At 47.6% G+C, this 21458-nt stretch overlaps 1 protein-coding gene across 3 annotated transcripts in view; it reads right to left on the reverse strand.

Annotated features, from left to right (window-relative positions):
- LOC311423740 (uncharacterized protein) overlaps positions 1-21458 on the reverse strand; it is a 239522-nt gene that overhangs the window by 204382 nt on the left and 13682 nt on the right. The gene's annotated exons all lie outside the window — the stretch shown is intronic.

The raw sequence follows: 21458 nt of genomic DNA on the forward strand, positions 1-21458 counted from the left end.
TTTGTAAAGAGAGATCATCTGTTACTGAGGGTGAAATGCCAGGGGCAGAGCATAAAATGGCAGCAGAGATTTTAATTCTTTAAGTTCCACAGTTTCATTTCTTTCCGCATGGAATATTTATGAAGGAATGTGGCGTTAGCAGCTGCATCTCCCTACTTTCTTCTTAGCATTGCTGTTGCATTTCCAAATCATTCCCCTCATGTTAAAAATATAACCTGGAAAAGAAAATGGCCTGAACTTCCTCCCCCCAAAATCTCAGCTTATCTAACGCTTCCCCTCGCTCTCCACTTGGGCCAACAGGCATCGTACTCACAAGACTCAGATAAAGTAACTACAGCAATCTTAAGCAAGTGAACTCGGGTGTGGATTTGAAACTAAGCCGGGATTTCTGAGCTCGGGAACGGTGGCGCTGCCGCTGCGGAGCCCTGCGGGGAGCTGAGCCCGGTGCTGGCAGCGGGAGCTGCTCGGACCCAGCCCGCCCTGCATCCCCCTGGTAACTGCAGCCTCTAACAGGGGAAATAAGGTCAATAAGGTCCTTGGGGGCAAAGTAATTCCTTGATTGGATAAGAATTAGCTATTTTTTGCTGTAATTAACCTGAGCACATGTTCCGTAAGTACAGAGGACAGCAAGGTGAGGTGATGCTTCCTGCGTGCTTCCCTTTGGTCATCACTCACACACGGTGTAACCTCACGTTTTGCACTTATTAACACACACCAGTACTAATTTTAGAGAATTTCAAAACTGTTAGAATGTTAATTCTCTTACTTTCTACTATTAATTGTCTTTCCAGAAGAAACAGACATCCCCTGCCTCAGCTCTCTCTGCAATTCAAGACAGATTTTTGGCCTTGCAGTGTTCCCGTTCCTGCATCAAACGCCGGTGTTTACCACTTGATTTTTACAGTCCAACAGAGAACAAATTTACTTGGCGACAGCATGACAAGTGAGGCTGAAATTTAGGAGCTTTACGACACATTTTTACTGGGTGATTCCACTTTTATCACACTGGCATTTTCCTAAGACGCTGCTACAATTACCCATTGTTCCTTCCTCGGTTTTCTCCGGGACAAATCCCGGTGAATTAGCAACTTTATATTCCCCTTGTCACCCAGCAAGACGTGCCGCATACCTCGGAGACGTAAATTTACAGCGCCATCAGCAGTGTCTCAAAAACATATAAAGGAGGAGGCTCCTGGGGAGCAGAAGCAGGCCCCACGTTTGTGTGATTGCTGCACGAGGTGGGACATGAAAGCCTCAGCCTGCTTGAATTTTGAGGCGCACAGCACGTGGCATGGCTGTAGGGGATGTTCCCGTTTGGAGAGTTGTGTGGCTGCTTTTCATTGAGTTTTCTAATGCCCAAGACAAGTACCTGTGCCATGATCACCGAGGGGGCTGTGGCATTTTGCAGTCCCCACGCAGCACTTGCCAGCAGCTCCTGCGGGTGGTATCAGGCTGGATTGGCTTTGGATCCTGCAGGTTTAAGCCCCGGTGACAGGTGTCAACTTGATTAGAGGGGCTGGATGTGCCTGTGTGCTTAAAGGGGTTTAGAATTAAAACTGTAAAAAAAAAAAAAAAAAAAAGCATCGGCCAGGAGAAAGGCTTTTATTAGGGTTAGCTATTCTCTTATGTGTGTGCGCACCTGATCCGGGGGTAGGAGGAGCTGGCTGTTGTTTTAAGTCTCTCTTTTCTTTTGTGCTGTGTCTGGGCAGGACCCATATGTCTGGAATGCGCCTTAAAACAGCCTTATCTCCACAACTGATCATTACATGGCAGGTGGTGGAGCCTACTTTATTTTCTCATTTCTCTTCTTTTTCTTCTCCTCCCTCTAACTTCCCCCTCCACCCCAGGGTAGGAATTTCTGAACCCCAACCAGTAAACGTCTTATGGCTCACGCACCTGGAATCCAATCCTCTCCATCACTGCTCAGCCACAGAAGAAGAAAAACAGTGGGAGGAAGCACATGAAACGCCACGAGAGAAAGAGCACAGCCTGTTCCAAAAGGCGAATGCCCACAGTACTTCAAACTTTCACAGAAATCTGAAAACGCATGTTAACTTTGTTAACTTCTCTTCCTATTTGCTTGTCCACATCCATTAAAAAAAAACTTTCACCTTCTATAAATGAGCAGAGGCCTCAGTGCCACTGCAGCAGTGCTGGCACCGGCTGAGAGGGTCCAGCAGCGACCCGCAGCCAGTGCTCAGACAAGGATTTACTCCTCAGCTCCTCCACCAAGCATTTTTCAGAGAGCTGCTCACACCTCGGGGGCATCGCTCCTGGTGGCAGCACGTCCTGTCCTGCCTCCACCCCGTGCCAACTGAGTCCGCCAGGCCTACAGAGGATGACACCTGGATGAATGAGGAGGGAGTTCTGCAAAGCCTCGACCACAGCCTGAATATTAAGAACTTTCCTGCTGTAAGACCTAGGAGCAGGGTGGGCATTTAATGCAATATCCCCCAGTACGACAGCTCAACGTTAACTGTACCTTCCCTTCCCTTAATTAACCGTGAAAATGATGCCATGATTCATCATAAGCCTCTGCCAAATTTGCCAGAGGGGGCTGATAAAGCAAAAGAAAACCTGCTGAAATCGGTCAGGTATTTGAGGGTATTTTCTCCTTTAAACTTTGCTTGCTGCACACTTGGAGAGAGCTGAGCCCTGTGTAAGGACAGGCCACGGCCCCAGCCCCGTGCAGCAGCGCCTGCCTTGAACTGCGCAGCTCCCGGCGTGGATTTGGGCAGCGCGGGGCTGTTGGAACTTGTGCCACGGGAATGAACCGGCACAGAGCAGCCCCAGGATCAGAGGTATGCAAAACGGCTGCAACTGTATCGCCTTTCCTCTGCCATCCCGGAAAACATAGCCCACAGTTATGCTTTCTGGGCTGGAAAACCCCACAAACCACAGCACACGAGTAGCAGCGGGAGCTGGAGGTTCGGGCTTAATTAAAAGAAATTTTATCACTCCCCGAGTGCTGTGGGCTCGAGGAGCAGGGGCACACACAGCCCACACCTGCAGCACTTCCAGCACCCCCAGCACCCAGCCCCTTCATATGGCTAGGATTTCCTACTTCTCCTCAAACAGCTAATGACAGAGGAAATCTCATGCCCACCACCCTACGCTGGGCTCATTTTCAGCCGTGGTTACACAGCACCTCTGAGCTCCAGCAGGGAGGGAAGATGCCCGTTTGACATAAACACGAGACACAACCCAAATTTTCTCTCACTGCAGTTTAGTAGATGAAACAGAAGGAGGGAATTACATTTCCAGCTATGAAAGCTGGTTGAGTTGCAGCCATGGACGTGTCAGCGATGCTGCGAGCGCTGCTGACCTTGCCTGGATGATCGCTGGGTTTGTCCCGTTCCCTTTATCTCACAGTTCTTTCCACCAGAGGCTCTTAAAATGTTTCTTATGGTATTTATACCACGGTGCCTTCACCCACCAGCACACCCAGGAGCTGCCTAGGCCCACAGAACCACACCTCCCGACGGGTTGGAGCAGCAAACGGAGGAGCTGGGATTTCCCATGACTGCAGAGGCAGCTTGCAGTTACCCGCAGTGGGATGCAGTTCGGTCCCTGCTTTTGGAACTGGAATTTCCCCCAAACCCCCCCGGTGTTCCCGGAGAGCACAGGAGCTCCTGGAGAACACGTTCATGCACGGGCCGCACGCTGGGATCTGGATTTCAGGGCACCACTTGGTTTGGTGACCAAGGGACTGTGGGCAGCAAAGGCATTAAAGACAAAACAAAGCCCAGGAGAGTTTCTGCATGCTGCTGGCATGCCCCCAGCTGAGACACCCCCCCCAGGCTGCATCCCACGGGTGAGGATAAAGCACCGTGGGTGCTGCAGAGCACTGCAACGAGCGGGGAGATACCAGCTGTAGTGCAGCAGCTAAACGGGGACCCTGTCCTACCCAAGGGCTCAGCTCCGCTTGTGCTGCAGGGCTAGCACTTGTGCTGCAGCTGAAAGAATTCTAAACAAGGTGAAAATAAAAATAAAAGCTAGATATCCGGACTTCATCTAGCCAGCAGCTGCACGTACCTGTGCACGTATTTCTGTGCACAATGCCAGTGGCCACAGGAGTGTTTTTTTCCCTCCCACACCGTACCTTGTCCTTATTTCCTTTATGAGCACTTAGCCCCAAGGCATTAATTGTTTACAGCGGGGCTGAACCTCAGCTCTCACAATGCCATTAACTGCACTGAAACTTGGGGAGCTGGCCTGTAGGCTCCCAAACCTGTACCTCTCTTCTTTCCCATATTACACATTCAGGAATAAAATCTATTCCTTGCATCTAAGTGCACAACAGCCACGCGTCCACTTACACTGGACATCCATTTCAACCCATCAGTGGTAGCAAAATTGTGTTTGTGTTGCATGTACAGAGTCTTCAGGGGTTCTTACTTAGCTTTATTGTTACAGCGAAAATGCAGAAGGGAAATTCAAATCAGGGAAATGCAATAATCTCCGAGCCTGCTGTTCATCAGCGCATCACCCGTTAAAGAGCGGAGTCCTTTATTAAAAAGGACACGTCTTATTAAAAAGATATGAAACAAAAGTGATTTTTAATTTTATTGGGGAGACAGAGTCATTGCTAGAGACAGCCCGTGGCTACGTGCGATGATCAAGTCAAGAGGGAGGGCAGTGAAGCACTAACACAAATATGAAGCTAATAACTTTTTTACTCTTAGGGAAAGTGCCGTTCAATTTCTGATGCTCCAGGCATGTGCAGCTTGAGTGGAAATTTAGAGAAATTACATCCACCTGCTTCCATTTCTTACATCCAGGGCCAGATCTTCAGCCAGCGTAAATCAGTTTATCTCCATGCAGCCAGGCAGATTTATGCCAGCTGAAGATGTAGCCCCTGGTCCTGCACTACCAAATAAGAAGCTTTAAAATACAAATGAGCTTGAACCCCTTACAACATATTCTCCGCTCCCAGAACTCAGAAGGAAAAACAGACCTCCTGGACTACCTCGTATCCTCCCACAAGTTGTGCTGCCTTTCGGGTAATGGATGATACCCATCGGGGTTATTTTTTTTTTTAATCTATATATATATATACCTGAAAATAGTAGTTAGATTTTAAGTATTGATTTTTATTCCTTCACTAATACCTACTGGACCAATGTTTTCTCTATATGCTTGGGTATGTACATCTGTACTTCTACAGGCCTGCAACAGGAATAAATGAGCAGCAGAGACGCAAATATCGGTGTCTCTTATTCCCTTACCAGACTTAGAACAGGCACAGAGCAAAGGTGAGGCCGTACGACCGCTCCTCCACAGCTCACATAACACGCTTCAGTGAGTCAGCAGGCAGCGAATGTGGGCAGCCACAGGCAGAGACCGTCCCCTAAGGACATCTGGTGTCACCTACACAGCATCAACACCCCTTCCTGCAGCGTAAGGGAGATCTGAGTGTAAGGCCAGCACGCGCTGAGCTCTGCTGTGCCTCTCAAACCACTCACTTAAGCCCAGGCAGCTGTTAGCAAACCTTCCTCCATCACCTGCTGCATGCAGGAGACGCTGCGGTCCCACACGAGCCTGGTGCAGAGCTCCTCGGTGAGCTGTGAAAGCACCAGCTCACTGCACGACAATGAAAACACGGTGAAGAACACAAATGTGGGATCTGACGGGTCGAATTCATTTGAGCTTTGCAGCAGGAGTGGATGCCAGCTTCTCAAATCCAGTGGCTTTGCGAGGTTCTGCAAGTACAGACAAAGAACAGCTTGCGTGTGATTGAGAAACTGCGTGTACCTGCAGGACAGTGACTGATGTCAGACTCCCCTGGCTGCCTGATGCCTCTGCCACAGTAATTCCACAGCAATACATCGATGAAGCAAGTTGCTTCATGTTCGCTGCCTAGATAAAAAAGAAATTAATTCAACCTGGATGAGAGCTTAGCTGTGCCATTGGGTGTTGCTGGTGGTATTGAAGGACAGTTGCTGCAAAGTGTGAGTCGGGGACCAGCACTGCTTGTGTTTAGACACAAGCCCCCTCCAGCTTCAGCTGCAGATTTCACTGGACAGAACAGCCAGCCAGAGCCAGAGAACAGTTCAGCCACAAAAAGGCTCAGGGAGAAGCAGGGCATGGAAATACTGGCAGGGTTTCAGCCTTAGCTTCTGCTTCCCTGTGCTGGTACAAATCTGGAATAACTCCTCCACAGTGAACAGAGCCAACCTCAGCTAAAGGGGTTTGAATGGAGGGGGCATGGTTTTGGTGTCAATTCTCCTGATTGCTTTCGAGCTCAGCCCCTGGGTGCTCTGGCTCTGCTTTGCAAAGGAAGAATTCTGCACTTTTTTCAAAGGGATGGAGAGCAGTGGCTCTTGTTTTTTTTTTTTCTGGGAACACCTATGATGTCTGCAAAATTCCCTTCTCTCCATTCTGAGTCAAGATAAATCCCTTTGTCAAACAAACAAACAAAATTAACTGTGAAGCAGCCTTCACCCTTTCATGAATGAAACAGATTCCCTAAAGTATTATCTATGTTTATATTCAACACTGGTTTCTTGCACATCCAAAAATGCCCTCTCAGAACATGAAAATACCAGATAACATCAGGAGAGGGAATCTAACATCTCATTCTAAATCATTAATAGAACATTGGCATACCGGGACCCTGCACACAGCCCCGACAGACCAAGTTCTGCAAAAAGGCAGAATGTAAAACACAGGCTCACGCAGCGGGGACTTTGCTGAGAGTTAGAAATCTTCAATTTTTAAAAAGGCAAAGGGATCCCAATCAAACCTGAGCTGCCTGTCTTCCTTTATCTCATTATAATTGTTGTCATCAAAAATCCAGAGCTAAGATGTCACCTTAGATGGGAGAGCATGGGAATATGCATTGCAACAGTAAATAATGCAAGAGGAGTAGATTAGTGCATAGCATCCTTTTTTTAAGTCTTCTGCTTGTGCGATGCTGGAAGGTAATAACAGCCCATCATTTGCAAGTAGAGTACCTTGCACTTCTTTTTTTTTTTTTCTTTTCCCAAGGTGTGGTCAAAGTTACTTGGGTAGATACTGCTCACTGAGCGAATATGCCCTCGAGTTATGCATCCCACAGTGGGAAAGGGAGAAGACTCAGGGAAAAGCTCAAATGGGAGCCACGAGCCCTGCAGAGGTGGCCCAGCAGCACTCGGCTGTTACTGCTGACACGCGGGGGCCGGCTGGGTCCCGGTTCACACAGTGCTGCAAGGTGCATGCAGCTCAACGCGCGTGCTTCAGCCACTGCCAAGCACATTTTACTGCTCCAGCTGCCCCAGCGGGCAGAGCAGGGCGGTCGGTGCAGCACAGGGGCAGGTTTGGGGTTATGCAGACACCATTCACCATCGGGACCCGTTCTTGTCAACCTGGGGCAGCGATGTCTGCCGCGGTGCGGCCGGCTCGCAACCTGCCACTCGTGGGGATGTCCCTAAATAACTGCCCGGGTAAAAACATCACGCTTCTAACCCAAATAAGTCAATTAGCAATATTAGCGTTGGCTGGGCCTCAGTCCCAGTGACCTCCAGCAAAGCGGAGGCATCTGTTTTAAATATTGCTCTGAACCCTTTCATCTCCTGCTAAACGAAAGCCACACATAGACGAGTGCTCTTCTGTTCCCCCCAATCTACATGAAGATCAGAACATCAGCTATTATGCAGAACGATTAAAATCATCCATCCTGAATTTTCATGCACAGCCCTGAACAGAGGGATGCGATCGTTCCCACACGCCAGAGGCCAGGAGGAGGCTGGAGGGCCCGGCTCTGACAGCCCTGACCTGAGCTCGGCCCTGGCTGCACCCCAGCTGCCCCGCACCGTGCTGTGGTCCCACAGGCAGCCTGCGGCCGTGCCTCACCTCTCCCGTTCATTTCCAGGTGGGCCACGACGCAGGGTTTGTAAGGGAAGTTTCACAGACTCTTAATAAGGTGCCTTTGCCTTTGGAGATGTTGCCTGCGGACCTGCTAGAAATGGAAATGATTATTTTTCCCTTCAGCGCGGCATGCTTCAAATTTCAGACGGTGTTAAACAGCTGCCGGCCTCCATGTGTGTGTTCCTAAATGCTGCCAGGACCAGACTTGGTCAGAAGAACGAAGCCTGAAACTAAAAATTATTGATTTAGACACCATATAGAAGAACCTGCACGTTAACATACCCCACTCAGATAAAGCTGGGATCCATACCTAATACATGCTGTCTGGGGCAGTGTCTGAATTTTTCTAGCTTTCCAGAAGCCCACACACAGGGCTCAGCAAAGCAGCACGCCTGCAGTTGAACACCAAGCCATTTGGCCTGGATCTGAGGGGACTTTGTGGTGCACTGAAAGCTCACACGCACGGCGCCCTGGCTGCTGCACGCTTGGTCCGGGGAGCACGGCAGAACAAGTCGAGACAGCCCCGAGCTGAATAACGCTGCAGAAAGGAACGTTCCCAAAGGCGTGTCCCTGGCTGGGGCTGGGATCGGGGCTCGATAAGGCAGCGTGTGCCTGCACGTCGGCACAAGGGAAGGGCTCGGGTTACTCCCAAGCTGCGCTCTGAGCTGCAGACAAAGGGCCAAGAAGGAGCTGACGGAGCTGCGCAGCTCGGCGTGCCGCAACACATCGGGTGTGCTCGCAGGAAGGGCTCTGCCTGCCACCGACCTCCAGGAAACCAGCGCGTCCCATGGCCAGAGAGGGGCACGGAGACACCGAGGGGAGAGCTCGGTGCCCGCTTGGAGGAGGGAGTGGGCTGCAGCAGGATGGGGCTGGCAACGTGTCCCCAGCACTGGCACTTCCTCGAGGACGCTCTCTTAATTGCATCTGGCAAATGCCAGGGAGAGACTTTCCCTAGCACGCAGAGCCATGGGCAGATGCACAGTTAACAGCTGCAGAAACTTGTAAAAAGTTGTTATCCACTTCAGTCAGTAAAAACAGAAAAAGAAATGAAAACAGAAAACACACTTCTTGCAGTTCTCAGCTTTGCCCAAGCCATAAAACCCAGTTTTGCCATGCTCTGACTTAACGCTGCCAGTAAACGGAGTTAGAAAAAAGTATCAGAAAAGGCTCAAACACTATGAAAAACCCTCCAGAAGCCAAGGATATTTATCCAAGCTAAACTCGTATTTTTCACTACCCCATTTTAAGACCCAGCTTTGGTGGCACCTGTGGCTGCCATACGGATGGCAGTGAGAACTGCTGGTGTCACTGCTCTGTGAACACAAAGGTTCTCATAAACAGCGACTGCATTGTCCCGGTGCAGCAATGCACAGGGTTTCACAAGAAAGCCATTTATGCCCAAATCCATTATTTAGGAACTGGCACAAAAAAGGCAAGGCCATCAGTGAGGCTCTACAACTGCCTGTGGCACCCTCTGCTTTCCTGTGAGAAAACTCTGACCCTGCTCTCCCTGCAAGGGGAACCTCTGCTGGAGCGGGTGCTGCCCACGAGGGCTCTCCCAGCACGCTGTGCCCCAGCCCCACAAGGGGAACAGGCCGCTGTGTACAGGGACTGCTTTGAGCCCGGGGATGGATTCCTGGGACTCACACCCCTCCTTACAGCCACCAGCACTCCCAGCACGATGGAAGGAGCGCTCTCCAGGCAATGCACACCTACGCTGCCTGCTTTATATAATCCTTCTCGGCATTGGCCAGCCCGTCCCATGAGCAGGGAGTCCCTGAGGATACAGCTCCCCTGCATCTTCTCCATCCTGGGAGAGCCGAGGTTTGCTGCAGGAAGAGGAGCTGTTGTTTCAAATGATAATGAAGAAACGCAGCTGTTTGACAGGAACGTGCTGGCACATGCTGAAGGTAACGAAAGCGCCACTGCAGGAAATGAAACCTAACCTGCGTGAAGTCACAAATAGATTAACTGCAAGAACTGGGGGAAAACTCCATCTGCAAATAATGTCAGACCTGTCAGGAGCTCTCCCATCCGTCCCCTAAATAGGAACATGGTAGCAGTCAGAGCCAGCTGCTCCCGAAACCCTGAGCTCAGCCCCGCACACTGCAGCACCCCGCACACTAAGGGCTGCTGTGCTCCAGCGTTAGCCCACCAGCTGCAGAGCTGCCCCCATTTTGATTTGTTTGCTTAGCTGTGAAATGCAATATTCTCTTCGTCTATTTGCACGCTGAGCAGAACCTCACACAAGTGGTCTGCTAGAGCCAGGTAAGGGGAAGGAAACTGAAATCCAACAGCTTTCAGGAAAAGTTTTCTAGAAGGGCAGGCAGCGTGCCTCGTTTAGGTGGAGTGAGCAAGGAATTGATGCTCTGCTGAGGGTGAAGGCCCTGGGTAAGTTTTGGGCCTGGTCTCCCATCAGATTGGGCTTAAAGCAATACAATTTATTTATCTTCCTCAGACATACTTGGGATTTACAGTTGGCGTAGCCAGAGCTGTGTGCCCGTAGTGTTTTCAGAGAGACTTGGCTTGTTGTTCGTGGCTTTCCTAGTTTAAAATAAAAACCAAAAATATTGTGCTTGCAGTCTGCAGCCTCCTTGGAAGCTGTCCCTCTGTCCCTCCCACCCACAAGAGTTATCAGATTCCTTAAAATGCCTGTTATTGCGGAATACAAGTTTTTAGTGTTGCTCTAAACAACCGAACAGAGGGAGGAATATTACCTCCGTATTTTCCAGGTAATAGGTTTCTGAGTAATTTAGTTTTCCACCCTGTGCTATGCTTCTCTGTACGTTTTTATAGTATAAATAACACAGATCTCTGTAGACATATATCTGTATCCGTGATTCAGTTCTATCAGCTTCCTGATAGGTTCCCTCCTCAGTCCTGAATTTCTGCCATCAGTTATCTCATTTGGTTGGGAGTGAGCAGCAGGCAAGGCTCCAGCCTGGGAACATGCAGACAGGCTCCTAAAATGCAGCTGTGCACAGAGAGGTAGAAACCTCCACAGAGTGATGGCTACAACAAGGCCAGATGTTTCTTGCAGTGCATCACGACGGCATTAAAATTTACAGAAAAGTTAGAAATTTCATCTTTGTGGCTTAGAAATTCATTCCCTATGAGGGTAGATGCCCAGATTCTTCTCTTTTCTCTCGCCTCCCCCTCCCCTCAAATCACCAAGCTGGAAAGCACACTCCTGAACAGCGCTTTGGTGGCTTTGGGCCTCATACATCAGCTTAAAAGGTTTATTTTTAAATTCTTGTTGCCTTAGCCTTGTCAGCAGGATGAAGCATTCTGCCTTCTTGCTACCAAATGAAGCGTGCAGACCCAAGTGTGCAGAGAGAGCTTTAATTGTGAAGCAACCTGTGAGCACAGACCCTGTTTTGTCTAATAGTTCTGGAGCACACTGGCCTGAAACGTGGAATTTGGTATAAATACCTTTGTTCAGGATGGTTTGAGATGGACTTCAATGCTCAAATGCACTGAGCCCAACGAGCCTGAGTTGGTCACCCCAGCCAAAACGCTTTTAAGACTGCTGGTCTGACTGATTATTAAAACGTGACTCATTAAAGTTGTCCCACGCATTGATTTGTTGCATCATGCATGAAGCTGTTTGGCTGTTAGGGTTACTCACAAGCACGGGCTGGGTAGCCATGTATTATTGCAGAACTGAAACCTATAAATGAAGAGAAAAAATTGACAACCAAAGCCCATATTTTATCCATCTTCTAATGCTGTTATTTTTAAATCCAGCCCCAAAGACCAAGTAAAATCTTAACAGCACTTAGTTATGTTCTAAAGTGGAAATTCATGCACCACGCTAAATTTCAGGTTTGGGCTCCTTTTAGACAAAGAAAATTCAAGCAACCTGCCAATAATTAAAGCAGGGTCATTCCTTCTTATCTTCAAATGCAGAGAAGAAAAGGAAGGTCTGCTACCTCCAGAGCCTAGGGACACTGTTTAACAATTACGGTATAATCAATCTTTAATTATTTTCTTTGAAGGTTATTTAAGCCCTTCCCTTATGACAGCCCCTTTGGGAAGCCTCAGCAGAGACAGGGCAGCAGCTGCCGAGTCTCCTCCTCTCCCCAGAGGTGCTCGCAGCAGCACTGGGAGCCGGCACCACCGCAATGCTTTGCTATGGACCTCGTACCACTGGGGCAGCCGTGGCAGCAGCAAGCACAGGAAGAAGCAGACAGCAGCACACGATCTCTCAGGAGAAGATCTGTTGGCACAAAGGTGCCTCGTTGTCTTCTGAAGCAGCTCCGTGTCCACACTACCTCACTTCATCAATGCGACTGCATCCTGCTAACTGCGACAATGCCAAGCCGTGTACGTTGGCATTTTCATGCTCAAATTTATGCATTTTTCCTAGCTGTTCCTGTCAAAAGTCACTTTTTCACCAACACAAATGTGCACTGCATCAATACTTATTCTTCCAGTTACTGAAGCAGCAGCAAAGACCAGCTCATCTACCCTTAAAGGTTGGGCTTCCCTCATTTTCTTGGTTTAACACATCAGGGTTTAGCCAGCTCATATCTCATACTTCTGAGAACGTGCAAGCTTGAAACAGCAAAATTTTAAAAATGCTATGGAAGAAACTGTGAGCTTTCCAGATTTCTGCTGTACTGCAGAAGCAAAAAGATCCTTTCCGGTGTCTCAGCACCCCCAGGCACGCTCTTAAACTCAGCCTTAGTTTGTCATCCCATAAAGACTCGTGGAAAACACAGAGCTAATGCGATGTGTCACCAGCAGCCTTTTATAAAGCCAGAGTGCTCTGTTGAAACACGGGCACAGCCCCTAGAAGCAACAGCAAGAGAGCAGGTTACAGCTTGTTGGCTATTTGCAGCGGGGCCTGAAGTGAGTGATGCCTTCTGAAGCAACTCAATAAAGCTGCACAAAAGAAAAAAAAATACAAATATTTTTTCTCAGAAACTTCCTTCTTTTAAAGAAGCAAGTATTTCACAGAAATGGTCCCTGTTGCAAAGACAGAATCAAATCCCCCCCCCCAAAAAAATGGTTTTCTTCCTCCTTTTCTCCAGCTTCCATCCTTTTTCTGCTTACTTCTTTAGCGATCAAAGAGCAGAACAAAGGGAGAACAACTAAAAGAGACCAAGAGATCCTCAAGTCCTAACAGCCTGCTTTGCCATATAATCCCTGTGGCCAGAAGCTGTGAGTTTGAGCATGAAGGAGCCCTGCTCCCTGGGTATCCCAGGGATGGGAAGCTGGGTGCCTTCCTGCTCTGCTGCAGGCTCATTAACCCTGAACTCTCAGAAAAGATGCTCAGGACTGCCAGGGACACACGTTACAGTTAAATCGGATGCCTCTAAAGGAAGAAAAAAACAGATGTATTAATGTGGAAGAGCCAGATATTTAACTAAGCTGCAGAACCAGGTGTGTAACCTAATGCCAACTCCCATTGCCAAAGGGGGAATGGGAAGAGAATAGAGGCAGTGTTTTCTTTTAAATTTGGAAGTGAAAGGGAGAATGTAAACCTGCGTGGAGCCTGGGGATGGGGTGAAGATGACAAGAGAGGTTGGTGCAATCAGTTTTCTTTCCTCTGCAAATTGCAAATAAGCAATTATGGCTGAGAATATTTAAAATAAAATTACAGGAACCTGTCATCTGTTGCTTGACCTCTGTACAGATGTCTTGTTAAACGAGGAGCACAACTGAAGTCTTGGTGATTTCAAACCATTACAGGGCTAACGCCGTGTAGCGTAGAAGTGATTCATCAGGAAACATTTCAGCACACTTTGCCTTCCTCCTTGCAATCGCCAGGATGTGTAGTCTTAAAGTCACTATGGGTGACCTGTGACACCGCAGAGATGTTTGCATGCCAGTGAAGGGCAGAACTCATCTGAGCAGGCTGTGCAGATCATGAATTGCCACGCATTCCCTGCGCTGCCACGTGGCAAAGAACAAAAATCTGCGAAGAGCTAGCATTAGAAAGCAAAAGTGCCTTTAAAGCTGCGTTTAAAAAGAAATAACACTACCTGGCAATTCAGATAGAGCTGTAGTCTCAGACAAGTGGTAGGTGATGGTATGAGAATAAGCCTCAAAGAAACCTGAGGAGTCTCAGCCCTGCCTTTGTGCTATTGTTCTGGAGCACAAAGCCCTCTCTTACCGCCTTCAGTCTTAACTTCGCAGCTAGCATTTCCCTCTATTCAGAGCAAGAAGCTTCAGCACATGCCCACCTTGTGAGGAGCAGTTGCAGAAATGGATTGACTGAACACACACACTCACCCCGGCACTGAGCAGGACCGAGCTGTGCTCCCACAGACCCGCTGGCAACGCTCCCCAGGGACCCCCACGGGTCCGGTCTGAGCAGGCTGCAGGGGAACAGAGCAGAGGTGCCAGCTCCCTGTGATCAAACACCATTTTTTTGGCCTCGCTTCAGAAAGGTTAGGAGACTGTTTCCCTTTATGCATGAAGGAGAGTAAGTGCTGCAGGGGGAAAGGGTGCGGGCAGGCCGGTTACACTGCAGCACAGCAGCCACAGAAAGGATGTAAAATAAAAGTGAACAATGCTCCCCTCTGGTTCATTTCTCAGAGATAGGAAATATTAGGAATGCAGAGTCTGATGGCTCTATTTAATCTTTACTCCTAGGTAAGCAGTTGCTTTACAGAGCCGTTTTTCACCAATCATAAATAAACTTTGGAGGCGAAGGGAGAAAAACATCAAGTAATTATTCTCTGCCTGCTTGTGGACTGAATTTACAGTAGGCAATTTCAAGAGACGTGGCCCTGAGCTTTCTTCTGCTGTGTTTGATGTCTCAGACCTGCAGACCAAGTAAATAATTTGATTTCATTTATTGGACAAATTCAGAGGTCAAAGCTGACAAGCCTTCAAGACCACACAGGTTTCCTCCTCGGAAGCCAACCCGAGGTGCAACGTGCCGTTCAGATACCGCAGGGAAGAGCCTTCGTCCCCTGACACATTTCCATCAGCAAGGCTTGAGAGCTTGCAGCAGCAGTTTTATGATGTGTTGGCAACTTCTTCCACCTAACGGGTACGTGTTCAGAGCTTAAAGGAATCAACAGAAATGAGCGGGTACCACGGAGCAGCCTTATGTTCTGACCGAGCTATCCGCACCGCAGCCAGCCCCACCACAGCCGTCCTTGACGGCAGTAGTTGTAAATTGTAAAGATTTTTATTGTTTTACAGTAGCAAATAAAGGTCTGATTTGTATGGAGGAGAACTACTGCCCTAGCTTCAAACTGTGCAGCAGCGTAAAACTCAAGAGTTTTACGAATAAGCACTTGGCTTATTGTTTCACAGAGCCCTAAGAAAATAAAAGCTTGCAATAAGTACAATAAGCATGAAAAAATAACCCCAATAGTGATAATCTACAGTGCATATTTCACGTATGAAAAACCTTGACTTCTTTTTCTCAAGAAGTACTCCAGCAAACACATTTATAGGCCGACATGTTCAACCTGACATTTAAAGTAAGTGTGGCAAAAATCCAAGCATTTTATTTATAATTGTGGGTAGTCGTGATGGATACTGCTGCTAAGTGCAATTCAGCACAACCAGAATTAAAGACAAACCCTGTGACCTGTGTCCTAACCAAAGCAGCTTGAATTTTGCATCTCCAGCTTACCCAATAAACAAACAACAGCAGCAGTCCTTATGTGGGAAACGGCATGGAAGAAAGGTGCTATAGCACTATGCAAAGAAATTGAGAGGATTTTATGTTTACTCAGTTACCTACACACTGCTGTATTAAAACAGCAAGCTTACTGAAATATTTTTATTTCTGTAGATTGGGAGACTTAAAAATCCAGAAGAAGTTTGCCTTCCAGAATATTTTTGCAAAATATTAAGCATGGACACCACGAGTCAGGCCTGCAGAGCACTCCCACTGCAATGGTTTGGGAGGCTGGATGCCAGACCCTGCCCCAGCCACCCCAGGAGCTCAGCGCCCACTCAGCACCACAAGCACCCATCGGGGATGGCACAAAAGCCCAAAACGTGGTTGAAGGTGTGGGGCCCCAGACCCTCAGGGAAGAGAAACCCAGTGCTGGCTGCAGTTCCCAAACTGAAGACTGACTAAGCAAGAGGAACTGCATGGGGCAGTTGGACCCCGTGGAAGGAAGTCAAGGATGAAAGAGACTCAAGGGATTTGCAAAATACACAAGTTAACTTGGAGTCTCATTTTAAATGGATTTCCTTTAGAGCTAGAATTGAGATGAATGCACTGGCACACTCTGAAAGACATCCCCAGATGTCCCAAAGTCCCTATAACCAAACTCTTTACGCAAAGCTGCCCTCCTCCATAGCTTACAGGGATCAAGCTGGGACCTCGATCTCACGACATGCTTCATGCTCCAGAGCTAGCTCTGCAACAAGCTTTTCAGGTCCTCAGCAAGATCTGGAAAACCAAACTGAAGTGTCTGCGATGCTGAAAGCAAGTACAAGAATTAGGCAGTGTGATCTGAGAAGAACACGAACGCTTCCTTTCAAACCAGTCTGTTGCAGTATAAATGTTGTGTGCTTTTTTTTTTTAAGCCTGCTAAAGGCAAAAGACACCTTGAAACCTTTGCTTTGGAGACGCAAAAGCAACGCAGCTGCCTCCTTTGAGGCCGCTCCACGCTTTTCGCCAAGGCGACGCGCTTGGGGGAAGGCGCGCACCCAGCCGGCCCCAGCACGGAGGGAGGCCGCACAGGAGGGAAAGAGGCAGGGAGGGAGGCGAGCAGGGAGGCGAGGAGGCCACTCAGGAGGGAAAGAGGCGAGCAGGAGGCAGGGAGGCCACGCAGGAGGAGGCCGCGGGCGCTGAGCGCGGGGAGGAGCCGTGGCCGCCGCGCCCTCTCCATTGGCTGCGCCCGCGGGAGCGCGGAGCCCCCAGAGCAGGCGCGCAAATAAAGACTGCACCTGGGGACACCACCTTAAGTGGGCAGAACTTCCCCTCGCCCGCTCCAGCGCTTTTTAAAGATTTTTTCCCCTCCCTTGCACTTTTTTTTTTTTGGTGCCTCTCCACCGCTCTCCGCTCCTCTCCCTACCGTCCCGCTCCCTCGCCCCAAGTCTCCTTCCTGCACCTTGCCTCTCGCTGCCTGCCGCTGGGAGAAGCCGGCCTGGTGCACCCAACGAGGGAGCCCTTCTCTCCTCCCATCTGTTCCACCTCCCCTGGAATTCTGCACAACAGAAGGAAGAAAAAGAAGAAAACCATAACCACTGACAGTACCTATTTACCAGCTGTTTTATTTTAGTTCCCTGTCTCCATAGCCCTCTGTCCTGTCGAGTTTTTTTTTTTTTTTTGTTTTGTTTTTTTATTTCGGCTGAAGGGTTCAGTAAAGCAGTTGCCAGCCAGGAGTTGTGCCCAGCTCACGAGCCAGGTGAGTGCAGAGCGGGGCACCTGCAGCATACCACGCTTGGAGCTGGGGGAGCGGCGTGGCTGGGAGGCTTTGCGCATGGCCGGGGTTTCTCTGGAAGGCTGCGGCACGAGGAGGATGCAGGCGGCTGCAGCCAGCGGTATCGGTCCTGCTCCTGCAGCAGAGACACTTGCTGCTTGTTCAGCACCAACACCAGAGCCGCTGCCCTTTGCTGTCTGGAAGCTGAGGCCAAGAAAGAGGCTTAAAGAGGGAAAATTGCAAACATCTTAAGCGTTTCGTATTGGTGTTTTAAGTTGTTGCAATTAATAGCTAACTTATTCAGAGCATCAATTGATGATGCGTCGAGAGCTCCCCTAAGAATACTTACTGCACTGGTGCTCATTAGGAGCCATGTAATTCCATTAAAACCCACGGAGTTGCTCTGGATTTATAGTGGTGCAATGAATAATAGGTTTGATCTGCCGTATATAACAGTTTAGCTTAGTTCAATGAGTTGATTTTAACTCAATTTTCTATGCAAACCACTTGAAAAATGGGTTCTTATCTATCCAGAGATACAATGAGAAATTGGAGAGCTTATTGAGAATGTGGATTTGTTATTTTTCCCTAGAAAAGTTTAAACAAACACGAGCTCAATGATGTTTGCAAAGTTCTCTGAAGTCCTAAATTCCTGTACTGCCGGGTGGCTTCAGGGACGCTGAAGCATGAGGGTGGCTGAGCGCTCTCCTGAGCAGGCAGAGCTTATCTCTGCGATCAGAGGAGCCAGTGGCCTGAGGATGCTTCTTCCCCTGCTGTGCACGTCTACTTTCCTCTGGCTGCTGTGTACGAGTGAAAGAGAAGAGTCCAAAGGCCTTCTCAGTCACTTAAAACAGAACCAGAGCTTTGTAAATGACTTCAGCTACTGCTGTAAGAACGGGGTCCTCTCCTGCAAGCAACGCACAGTTGCAGAGCTGACTACATTTAAATTACCGTGTTGTAAAACTGGCTCAGCAGTAAGAGAATAGAAAGCTGTTTTATCTCTAAAAACCAATAGCAGCTGATTTTAAACAAAGGCTTTGCAAAAGTGTGGAGCAACACCAGAGTGAAAAAGAACAATGGAAAACCCAGAATGAGCAGACCACACTTTGAGCATGTTCCCTAGAAAAGGCTGGGGCAAAGGTCATTTGCAGACATAGCTGAAGCAGGTAAGGGTAGCAATGCATTGCTTTGGACAGTCACACTTGGTGACAGCTTCAGAGAGTAGTTTCACTGATGCTAATTTTAAATGCAAGCCTATGTTACAGTGAAACAAGTTATCATATACTTTTCTAACCAGGAATCCCATTTACAGGCACTTTTGGGAGCATGAAGGGTATTGGACTGAAAATTTCAAGGGCTTGTAATCCCTGGGCCTAATGCAAAGTCCTTTTAATACAACAAAAATGCTGTAGACCTTGGTCAGTGCATCTCTCAGTCCCCCTATAGAGAGAGAAATACAGAAACATTTGCTCACATTAAAGTTCAGAGAAGTCCACTACACTTTATCTGACCTTTAAAGGGCTGCCACTTGTGAGGACGCAGTGGATCGCAGCTGCTGCCCGGGTAGGAGATCCCTGCAGCAGGCTGCAGCCTGACTCTCAAGACTTCTCCCCAAGGAGAAGCAAAGACCTCATGGTGCCTAATTAAAAAAGCTAAAAAAAGACACTACTGTTCACCTTGAATGTAGTTTAAATGAGTTATTCAAGATTGAGGGGTAGTCAGTCAGATACAGGCCTCTAGAGCTTGTATTTCAGGTTTTTATTACCATGTTTTTATGCGAGGCTTTGTTGATATGCACCTTGACTTCACAATCTGAGCTGTTCCCAAAGAAAGCCAAAGCCAGATTTGCAGCTGTTGCCTTCAAGAGAACAGAAAAGTGGATTCCAGGCACCAAGTGGTTAATAGCTGGAAGCTGTGCATTAGGCATTTATGGCACTGAAGCCCGTTGCAACTTGCCTGATAAAAGGCATTTCAAATAAGCCAGGATTGCATAGAGGAATTTCAGTTGATGAGTTCCTGCCTAGGCCACTCTTTCTCAGGACTTATCCAAAAGCTTTTAACATGTCTTGACAAAGCAAAGGGAGAGGCTTCAATGCAGCAGCAGACAGCAGGTTTATGTTTAAAAGGAAAAGAAAAAGTGAGAGAAACACCCTAAGCTATTTGTTCTGTTAAATCCTCTATCAGCACCTCCATAGCGGGTTTCTTTTTTTTTTTTTTCCTTTTTTAAGTGCAGCCAAGCATTGCAGTTTATCTTCAAGTTTTTGCATCCCAACCAATCTTTTCCTAAGCTGCAAAGTTTAAGCAAACTAAATTTGAAATTTTCCTAAGCTATTCAAGTGCTTGGGAGTACCAAAGCCTGCTGCTCGTCAGAACTGGACTCTGCATTTCACTAGGCACTTGGGGTACACTTCGTATATTAGAGGCACTTGGTATATTTTAACAGTTTTTTTTCTTTGTTTCACAGATAGGAAGTTCTTTGGAAGAAGATACACGTCTTCTGGAGGGTTTGGACAGCGCTTAGCTTAGGGCTTCAAATCTTCATAGTGCTTCTGGCACTCCCATAGCATAAATTCACAGATGCACTAAGGTGTGTGCAAGAGCAGCGGTAGGTTGGCACCACCATGTCGGGACAGGCAGAGTTCTCCCTGTTCTGCCTGCCCACGCATCACAAGAAGCCTCCAGCATCCATCTCCAATTACCATATCATGTGAGGCCGTTCATAAGATTATTTCTCCCCTAGCTAGGCTAAAGGAAAGCAGTAGCTTAACACAAGCTCAGCATTGCAGATACAACCAGGCATGTAGAAGAAAATGTCTATCTGCATTCTTTGAGTTTTGTAGATTTGGAGGTTTAAGGCAAGAAGGGACTATGAACATTATCCTGTTGAACCTCCCTCTTAAAAAAATGCAAATTCTCCATCAGTAGAGCTACAGAATATCATTTGGAGAAGCTTTCAGTAGTTTAAGACCTTCAAGAGATAGATAATTGCCATATCCATTGGTAAGTTTTTCCCACAGTTAACATTATAAATCATACCTGGCAACTTGTTACGGGATAAAGGTAAAAATTGAAAAGAGGGAAAGAGGAAACAAATTAATCAGTGAGCAAACAAAAGATTCAGGCTCTTACATTCCCATGAGCATGGATTGTAGATAGTTTCACACCTCCTACGTAGAATTTGAACATTGCAGATGCACCAGCTGTACTACCCTAAGATGTATATTAACATGCGATGAGCTTGCCTGCATTTTCCAAGTGAAATAAGGACGATCCATGGGTTCTGTTGTCCTTCATTCCACCGGAGTCTGTCTCATACCTAACCAGATTTCAGTGGAGTGAAGCACAAGAGACATGGAGATGAATCAGCAACAAGAGGAACTGCTTCCCACTGCCAAAGAAAGGAAACTACATGGAAATTTGGATACACCAAGCATCCAGAGATCAAGCATGCTGGGAAATGGAGAGGAGCAGTACACTGAGCACTTTAATAACCTGAGTATTTCTTGAAAATCTCCAGTAAGAGCCCGTTTTGAAAATGTACTTACTTTTTACATAGTACACAAAAATTAAAACATCTACAAAGACCGCAAGCTGCTTTCTTGAAGGCTTAAATACCTTATTAGCAGGAAATTAAACTCTAATGTGGATAAATTAGATGTGTAACCATTGCTTTCAGTCATCTTCTCTCTAGGATAGTACAGTCAAGTAAAGAAACCAGACTATAACTTTGTTTTAGGGCATATGTACCACAGTGCATTTCCTTAAGGATCTCTCTCTAAGCATCCATGGGCAATGCCTGCCTCCCTCCAACACCCCCTGCCCCAGTACCTTCACAACGTGGCAAAACACCATTAAAATTTTTGGTCCATTTATTTTGTAATAAAAGGGATGTAAATAAAACTCAAGTTGATGGAGAATTTAGATTTTTTCAGGCTGAACACAAGATGGTTCTTTTAAGGTATCCGTGTAAATTCCCCACAGGTTAATGCAGTTAAACATTTTGATGTGTAAGAGCATTGCATTCAACACACATCATTCACCAATTGTAATTGCCTTTTTGAAGTCCTCACCTTCCTGAGATGAATGCCCAAAAATATTAGGCCTGGCAGCTTTAAAACAAAACCAAAATGTCCTTCTACCACCAGAAGGAATTACTTGCTTTGATAGACTTAGTGCTGGATTTCAACAATCTATTATTCTGTATTACTTCTCAGCTGCTTGCCTAATCAGTGCCCTTCCTTCCTCCCTCTCTCACCCCCCACA

This window comes from Aythya ferina (genome assembly GCF_964211825.1).
Source record: "Aythya ferina genome assembly, chromosome: 25".
NCBI lineage: Eukaryota > Metazoa > Chordata > Aves > Anseriformes > Anatidae > Aythya > Aythya ferina.